This window comes from Rhinolophus sinicus, chromosome 7, assembly GCF_057876585.1.
Source record: "Rhinolophus sinicus isolate RSI-liver-muscle chromosome 7, RSI-T2T, whole genome shotgun sequence".
NCBI lineage: Eukaryota > Metazoa > Chordata > Mammalia > Chiroptera > Rhinolophidae > Rhinolophus > Rhinolophus sinicus.
This window is the reverse complement of record NC_142507.1, coordinates 3,962,358-3,971,979: the sequence shown is the minus strand read 5'-3', so window position 1 is coordinate 3,971,979 and position 9,622 is coordinate 3,962,358. Positions and strand designations below refer to the sequence as shown.

At 43.5% G+C, this 9,622-nt stretch overlaps 1 long non-coding RNA gene across 1 annotated transcript; it reads left to right on the top strand.

Moving 5' to 3' along the window:
* The first annotated feature begins 1,171 nt into the window (after nucleotides 1-1,171).
* On the top strand, nucleotides 1,172-9,421 carry LOC109444181 (uncharacterized). Its single transcript, XR_016021661.1, has 3 exons — nucleotides 1,172-1,696; nucleotides 5,095-5,165; nucleotides 7,485-9,421. It is a non-coding gene; the product is annotated as an uncharacterized LOC109444181 (long non-coding RNA).
* The last annotated feature ends 201 nt before the right edge of the window (nucleotides 9,422-9,622 follow it).

Sequence of the window (9,622 nt, the reverse complement as noted above, 5' to 3'; positions counted from 1 at the left end):
AAATTCAGGAACCTGGATTGCGTTTGTTGTCATTATGATTTCCATGGCTAAGGGTGCAGGACTGGGCCGTTTGCCCTTTTCATGACCCTCCATGGCTGTATCTCCCTCCACAAAGCTGCCCCATACGTATTGCACCGAACAAGGATTCAACCAAGATTAATTGTTTTGCCTACACAAAGACATTGGTCACTCACCATCACCTATCAGTGAATGCAAATGCTGACACCCCTTTGAACACGCTCTTGAAAGTTACCACTGGTGTCAGGTATTGGTAAAGGAAAACCTCCGGGTAGCAACACTTTCACCTAATACAAATAAAGTCAAACCTTTGATGACTTCTGAGTGGATGAACCAGTATGTACGTGTGTGAAGAATCGTGAATTACTTTGACATGAGTTGACTTATTTTCAAGGATTTCCTTTATCTCTTTTGTCCCCACTCTGGAGAAGTCATTTAGTGTTTAGGTTAAAAAACAAAAAAATTGTGGTGGTTGTAAATTCATAGATATACCTTGAAGCCTGTGCGTTTTCAAGTAATCGTTGGAATTTCTAGTTTTAATACTTATGTTCCTTAAAATTTTCCCTAACTATTTCTCAGATCCTCAAAGAGCAGAGTTCTGGCTTAGGGGAAACATTTAATCTGACATATTTATGTTTTTTTCTTTTAGCTTTGCCATAATGTGTCTGATTTTATAAAATGTGTGTGTGTTCTCTTTCCTGGTGTGGCCAAAGGAAGGACTCAGTATCCTTTCAACAGTATCAGCGGGCAGGACCAGAAGCCCGAGCGTTCCCAGGATGCCAGAGTGGAATTTGCCTTCACTGAGTTTCTCCAGGGTCCTGATTCCCAATCGCCCCAGAAGCAGCTATTCCAGCTCTTGCCCTTTCTCCTAGTTATTTTGCCAAATTCTGCAAATGTCATTCTTGCTTCTTCCCAAAGCACACCCAGGGCCATTGCCCTCATTTCTTTCTAGGTCCTTTTTCCCCTCTCGTCCTTTGACACACTTCTGAGTTCCCCGGGTCTACAGAAAACGGGCTATTTTAAATCAAGTCAACGCGACAGTCTCACTTCCCACATCCATGGTTTTCATTCTGACATGTGTATTGTCTTTACTCAAAAACAACACTCTTTAGTGGTAGTCCAGAGAGCAACCCCACTCTTTCATAGCTGCAAACATATTTCGAACATAAAACCTTAGTGACCAGATCTTCTTAAAAGAACATTAGGCCTGTTAGTTGTTGAATACTTGCCTACTGACATAATTTGGAAATGCAAATGCAAAAATTCTAAGTATCTAGAAGAAGACATATGATAATTCTACATGTAGTATATAGGCCCTACTGTTTGATATTAATTTTATCAAAAAATAGATTTTTATCCTTTATGAAATGTCAGATATACTGTTCTTTAAAAATCTACTATTCTTAGTTGCCACGGGGGTAAGACAACAATTTCCTCACTGGGACGAACCCACAAAGTAGGCACTGGGTCCCAGAAACAAGGAAGCCCCATGACCAGCACAGGGACACAGCTGCTCTGGAGTCGGGGCGGCGAAATTGGGGGGAGGGAGGATGCCATCTTTAGTGAGGACGCAGACAGGCCTCGTGCTGCCCGGGGACAGCAAAGCTGAGGCTCTGGGAAAAGGTGAAGTGGCCTCAACCCCCAGGAGGAGTGTAAGGAGCCAGCAGAGCTGAAACAGGTTACAGTAACGTGCACGGTTCCCACCCTCCCTCCCCCAGCTGGGCTTTTAAGGTCATTTTTCCTGAGTATTGCTTCACATTTGTATTTTCTTTTAATGTCTGTCTTCTAGATTTTGTTTTGAGGCTTGCTGTTAAAGAAGCAAATTTTTAGAGGATCAAAACCACCCGTAGCACTGTCTTTTGCTCTCTCCATAAATAGAAACTCTGTCCAGGAAACGCTTTGCAGATTACTTTGTAATTGGCAGCAGCCATAACTTAATCATCAGCAACCTTTCTGAGAAGCTGGCATATTTACCCATTTGTATGAATACATCTGTGATTTATTCATTCAACAATCCTTACTGCTTGCTGAATGCAAAGTGCCTACTCTTAGACAGCCTGTGTTCTACACTAGCTTGCTGTTTTTATAGTAAGTACCTATTTCTAATGGTGTTAAAAGGACTGAGATACAATTCACATAAAGTGTAAAGCACAGAACCTTGCAAACAGTAACTGGCTAATATGTAACAGCTACAACTGTAACTTTTACTTTTATCAATATTAATGATAATAACATTAAAACATGGCTACAGTTTTAGTAGCAGAGGAACACTAGACTTTAAAATTAATAAACGTAACATTGATTCATGGAGGCTATGGCCCAGGTATGCACAAGATTCAGAGGGAACCATGATTTTGCCTGGAAAGGTCGCAGAAGTCTTGGCAGGCCCAGTCATGTTTTAGCCTGAGGCTGAAAGACGAAGAATCCAGCCAACAGTCATGGAAAGGATGCCGCAGGCTGAGGGTTCCTTCATCCCACGTGAATCAGGATGGAAGGACAAGCTGGAGACGTGTGACAGGCTGCAGGACCCACAGCGCAAGGCCCTTTGCAGAGGATGTGGAAGGGTTAAGTCATTGAGAAGATTGTTAAGCTATGGAGATTTGATGCTGTGTAAGCCATGGAGAAATATTAGGTTGGTGTAAAAGTCATTGTGGTTTTTGCAATTATTTTTAACCTTTTAAACCGTGATTACTTTTGCACCAACGTAACAGAACTTCGTTTTCCAAAAATCACCCTAGCAGAATGGTAGACGTTGGAGCTGGAACCCAATTGGGAAAACGGAGGCAGGCAAGCCAGGAAGACCCCAAAGGCAAGGGACAATGAACTGCTAAAGTAGATCGGGGGTGGGGGGGGGAGCGTCTGTCTGGCTCTGTGGTTTTATAACTTAGATTCTGTCCACTTCGTCCTGAGCAAGATACGCCGCAATCCCAGCTCTGCCATGCTCTCCCACCTCCGCTCTCTCTTTCTCCTGTCCTGGTGTTGTCAATACACACTTTATGTGGCGTTTGGAAGAGCTCTGGAACTGGCCTGGCAGGCCACTGCTGAGTTCTTTGCCCCTTCTGCACCCTTTTTGCTAAACCCTGACTGGAGCAGTCTTCTTAAAGTGAGGTACACTGACCACCTGTTTCATAAGCACCTTTGCAGCCTGGTTAAAAACGCCAATTTGTAGACCCCACCTAGCAAACAGAGCCCCCTAGAGGTCAAATCTGCACTTTTGACCACGTCCCCAGGGAAGACGGGCTCTGGCAATCCCTGCAGACACCACTAGCCACATGGTTCTTTAACTCAACTAACCATTGAACTGACTTGGGGAATTTTTTGAAAAATAGTCTTTGAGGCCCCATCCCTCCAGAGATCTGAAGGTCTGGGTCAAGCGGAAGTCTGGACAGAACGAGTACCCTTTCCTGGGTTGGATGCTAATCAGATTTGGAAACCATTGCCTATATCGTTTTCCTGGTAAATGAGCCTTCTGCTGCTGGGATAAATGAATTAGTCACAAACCTTTCCTGGTGTAATGACAAAGGGATGGCTGCGTTGCCATTTTATTGAACTGAATTACTGTAGAAAGGTTTTGAAAAACGAAGAGGCTAAGATGAAAGAAGGTCTTTCTCACAATTTATCACTAATAAGAGATGGCCTTGAGAAGGGTTGGCCCCGCACTTCTTACCTGATGCATTACAAGGCGTGCCTTGTGCAGCAAACCACCAGACGTGTGACAAAGAATTACCTTTGAGTTAATCACTTGCATCAGAGCCCTTTTCCAGCTTCTCTCTCATTTGCCTGAGAATGGGGGGGGGGGGTGGGAACGCCCTCTAATCTAATAATGGGCCTGCTTGAAGTGGGAGAAGAATTGAGGTAGGGTAAGGACTTTGAATGAACTCCATAATAATTCTAAGTTAAAAAAAAACAACCTAGAACAATGGATTCTGGGTCTTTCTCGTCTACCATATGAGAATCTAAGTATTATGAGATAGTTTATGTGAAATAAGATTGGTAGCAACTCAAAAGTTTGCTTTAATTTACCATGGCTGAACAAGTAGGTAGGCTTCCAGCAAGAGATCTTTTAAGAACTTGCAAGTACAAAAGAGGATAAGCTTTTGCCTGAGGTGAAATGTGAGCCTTCGCAAAATTCTTACTGTTTAACCATTCATGTAAAGAGAATAGCTGAAGAACACACGTGAACTACCATTTCTACCTCCAGGGAGACCATGAGGAGAATTCGTTTTGAAGCACAGACCTGCCAATAACAGGGCTGCCCACCCATTTGGCCTAGAAATTCCAGAAAAATCTTCAAAAGAAAAACCCCACAGCCATCCAGAAGTACTTAGTCCATAATTATTAAGGAAGGACCAATCCATCCTCAGAGTCTAGAAAGACTAGCTAAGAAGGTGTCGCTTGAACTGAACACTGCGGGATAATGCAAGTTTGTCAGAGAAAGGGCGGGGGTGAGGGCATTCAAGGAGTGTGACTAGGCATAGACGTGTAATGATTAAAAAAAAAGAAAAAAGCACGTGTTATTGTGACAAAAGTGTGTTGGCGGGTGGAGATGACTGTGTAAGGGGTCTGTTTGGGGACGGCAGACCTGAGAGGGCGGGAACTGCAGGTCACACGAAGGTGTTTGCCAGCAACAGGCAGGCCATCAGGTCTTTCCAGTAGGGGAGGTGGTTGCAAAATTGGATTCAAGTTTTAAGGTAGTCATTCGAGTTGCTGAGTGGCTCAGTTTAGGGAGTGACTGGCAATTGTGACTGGGAGTTCTTTAGAAGACTAATGCCATTATGCTAATTAAAGAAAAATGAAGGGAGGGTGAATTAGGATGGGGAAGAAAAGGGGGCACCAACATTTAAAGCCATGTGCCTAAGGATCACACAGAGAGAGAGGCTTTCTTCGTCTATTGCCCTGTGGTTTTTCCTGCTCCATGATCTGTACTACTGTATCATCGTTTGCTGCCATTCGCTTTTTTCCAAAATATGTGTCCTCTTATCCCCTGCTCCCACAAGGCTGATAGCAGTGTCCCTTCTCTGAAATACCACTGCAGACTTCACCTTCTGACCTGTATCGTTTGTAAATCTGTTTTAGATAATGTCCCACCCTGCTTCGGATCTAGCTTTGAACGCAGCTGCCTCTCACTCTCCTTAAGATCCAAAAAGGTACGTGCATGAAGGACAGCCAAACATACATTCTTCCCCTCCACCATCACCACCATGACTCGCTCCTAATAAGATAAACGATGAAATGCAAAAACTTCCAAAAGACCCCGTCCTTCCACATTTCTTTCCCCGGGCCCCCACCACGGCTTTTTTAAACCTTTCCCAAAGTGTAGAACTTCCCAAGAAGAAGACACACAAATCCCCAGACCTCTTCAGCTTACAGAGGAAGAGAAAAAAGAAGGAGCAAAGATTAAAACTGTTATCATTCCTTCCACCCTCCCATTAATGACTCCAGGTCTTAGCCTTGGAGGAAGGGACCATCAGCGTTCAGCTTTTGGTGACTCCAATTTCTGATCAATATCAGCGACCAAAAGATGCTTAGGGATGAGAAAGTGATAACTCATGCATGGGATTTTTGCCTTCTTGGGAGCAGGGCTGAGGGGCCACACTTCCCTGTAACTGCTGCAGTGACTTATGTATCATAGGGATGTAATCTTTTACTATTATCTATGATAAGTTGAATTGAATCCACATTATAATTATTTTCTAAAATGTTCTGTTGGTCTTCATAATTTTAGAGAATTTCCTCACGATGTTGTCTGTCCTTTCCATAACCTTGTTATATAAACGAGGGACATCAGTAAGATGTCCCCCCTTTAGATAATCTAAAATGGGGGTTAAAATACTTCACCAACACCAACAAGCCAGGTCCCAAACCCTGGGGTTTGATCAGTATTCTGCTCTCTCCAACATTCCCAGGGCTTCCATGGGACACGTACTATGACAGTTTTGTTGAAGAGCCTAGAACCAGTTCATGCGTAGATCTTTTCAAATTCCTGGGCAGTGATGGCTTGGCCTCTTTCTTCCTGTGAAGGAATTTTTGGGAACTAGGAAAATGGGTAAAGAATAAAAGAGGGATGGGGTACACTAAATATTTGTCCCTCTACCTAGAGTTGATGAAAATTTATCAGGATCAGTCTTAAGATAAGAATATGGAAGAGGATGTTCCCTGATTGCCTCTTACTTCCAAGCACCATCTCCCAAATGAGATTCCTTTATTTGAGGACCATATAAGTGTCTTGTAAAAAACTGGGAATCCCCAAGCCCCACCCCTACCGATTGAGTCACACTCCCCAGGATTTGAGCCCAGAAAGCTGCATGTTTAAAAATCTCTTCTGAAAGTCTGAAGAAATCACCAGACTAAGGACTTAGTCACCTCATTTACCCTCTCCAGACACCTTGGCCTCAGTTGTTTCATCTGCAAAATGGGATAGTAAGAGCTCCCTAAAGCTTGGGGGCTAGATCTGATTATCCGTTGGTGTCTCTCATGGTTGGAAAACTTGCTATTTAATCAGTTTTCTCATCAATCATTACTGATGATTCATTCCTGCTCCCCTGTGGTTACAGCACTGCCTTCCCCCGAATTCCCTTCTTCAGCCCCTTCTCTCATTTACAATCCAGGGTCTCTGCAAAACTGTTCCCTACTGCTCCCACCTTGAGCTCATTGTGACTAAAGTATTAAAGATGAGTATTGGTCTTTGTTCTTATAGTGTAATCCTTCCAAGGCTTGTGTTGAAGTTTTGTCACGGTGGATCTAACCCCACCTTTATTCCAGGGGTAGTTTATACCAAAACAGGACCCTTTGGGGGTCTCTTCTGAGGATCTCCACTCTGGCTCGTGAGAGCTTAGACCATTCTCTGCACTGTGTAGTCTGTGAATAGTTCAGTTTTCAGCCCTCTGGTTCTTCTCTCACTGGCCGCTGAAGTTTCACTCTGCATGTGCGGCTAAAGATTTTGCCAAGAATAAAGGAGACCTTTAATCCAGATCCAAGCTCCTTTTGGGATCCACCCCCCTGCTTTACCACTGGGGACATGTCCCCAGGCAGACAACTCGGACAATGGCAGGGTTCAACTCGACTTTTCACTTCTCTAAGCCACCGTGACCCTCTGTTTCCTGTACTCCACTATCTGAAAATTGCTGTTTCATATACATGCCCAGGGGTCCAGCCATTTATGATGTATTTATCGTCACTACATCCTGGCTAGAAGTAAAGTCCCAAATTTCTTTGCATCTCATGAGTACACGCAGTACAGTGCGACCACAAGCTCATTTCAGTAATGCATACCCTCATTTTTGTAACACTGTTCTTCAAGGACACGTATTTGGGGTCCCGCTGTGGGGGAGGGCACAGCTTTTCCCCTTTGCCAGTCCTTGGGTAGTGGGAGTGGAGGCCAGCACTCTGAATAGAGAACTGAGAAGAAATGTTGATACTCATCAATACCACACGGGCTAACTCTCTACACTTCCATATTTGTACAGGAAAGAGTAACTCTCTAGGAAACAAACAAAAATGAAGCACAGCACTGCAAGGGAAGAAAGGATCTGGAATCTGGATTCAAAATGATGCCGGCCTGAGCTGTTCAAAGCCAGCCACGTGTTTGCAGGTTGGGGGCCTCCCAGGACTTTACTATTTTGAAACACATTTTAGCCTCTCCTCAAGGGAACGGACAAAATAAAGATTGCCAAACACAAGATGTTCCTTCCACCTTGCGTGTAAAAGCCCCTGTGTTCCACATGTGATAAACTTGTGTTTGGCCTTCAAGGGGGACCACAAACACCATCATCGAGAAAAACAGAAAGTTCCAATTCTTATTATAGGCATGGGAATAATATTTCTTTATATTTATAGTCTAGCTTATGATGCTCAGAGCCCTGCCTCGTGCGAAAAGCCTATTTCCATGGCGTCTCCACACTTTGTCAATATGAAAATTTCCCAAACCAGTAACATGTGACAGTAACCTCAGTTTATTCCTAAACATAATTCTCATCACTAAGTGCTAAGACCTTCTGTTTGTCTTCATCCAAATCCTCTGGTCTCAGATTCTTAGATTGTATTCCTTTGGTTTAGTGCATTGAGCAAGACATTCTGGACCATTCTGTCTCATGCAGGTGAGAGATTACTCATGGTTTGGCTGTTGTCTCCTTCTTAAACCGTCAGCTCCAAAAGGTAACCTTTGGCATCAGCGTAGGGCCTGAGAGTTTAGGCAGGGCAGGTTTCTCAGGCTTTACAAGTTCCGGTGAATGGTTCTAACTATGCATTTATTAATCATACTTCTTACCCATAGAAAGACTCTAAAAGAAACTCCAGTCATGCTTATATCGATTTCTGGAGAGGCAAGTGTACCCTCTGCGCTTTAAGTCCCTTTGGTGTAGCTGTGAGGCTAATGGTTAGCAAACATGGCTTGTGGGTCCAGTTCTTCCCGAAACCATTGGGCTGACCCTGTAATGGCTGGTGAACTGACTTGGGCCTGCTCTCCCATCTGCAGGATAAAATGATCCCTCCACACGGTTTCCAACACCTCTCGCAGGCCTGAGTGGCGTTACGTGACGTTTGTTGCTAGTAAACCAGGGTGTTGTCCTTCAGCGACGGTGGCTGTGGCGGGGGTGGTTACAATCTTCTCTGTAGAAGTAACTTGCTATTGTATTAGATTGTCAGGTATTGTTCTAGTTCCAAACCTGTTTACTATCTTTTCACACACTGCTGAGGCGTAACCTGCGAGGCACACTCTGTCCCAACTAGTTTATTAAAAATTTAATGTAATTTTCCCCATATAGTGCAGCTCGTGTGGAATGTAAAGGATTGACATAACATGCCTCGTGAGAAAACCTCAGCATCAGTGCCTCTCTGAATACACTACTATATTACAGCAGCCCTGAACGGGACGTGCCATCCGGGTCTGTCACTGCTGCCAGTGACAAGTGCTGCAGGATCCAGGCCAAGTGGACACAGCAGTGCCATTGCTAATGCTTGTGCTAAGGCTCTGTCATACCAGCAGGCAGAAGGTGTCACTTGGGAGTTTTAGCTAAACGACCTCAGCAGTTTGGATCACAGTTTGGGAATGCCTAGGAGCTTCAGACTGAGTTAGTCTGTACCCGCTCCTGTGTCTGAATGCAGGGCTCACTGTGCACGCCCCCTTCCTGGAAGATGAATGAAGAAGGAGATATTTCAGTATTGCTGGTTCAATCGACGTTTAGAAAAATGCGAACTCAGTACTAGCCCTACATGCATTCCTTAACAACATTCAAAAGAGATCTATATAGACAACTATAGAGAGCAACTATTTGTTGGCTGATTTTGCCATATAATATGGTATATTATATATTATACATGGGATATATGGTGTTTATATGACATATATGTATATATTATGTGTGTATGTATATATTTGTATAGATACAAAAGGGCATATGTGTAGGAATTTAAAGTCTATTAAAACATTTTAAAAACACTGAAGGATTTTTACTATTTTACATACTCCATAGTTTTCAAATAATAATAATAACTTATTATTTTGTAACTTTGTATTTTATGGTTTTCCGAGCACCGATACACACACACACACACACACACACACACACACACTCACGATGGTATTTAATTCTTTTGGAAAAATCAT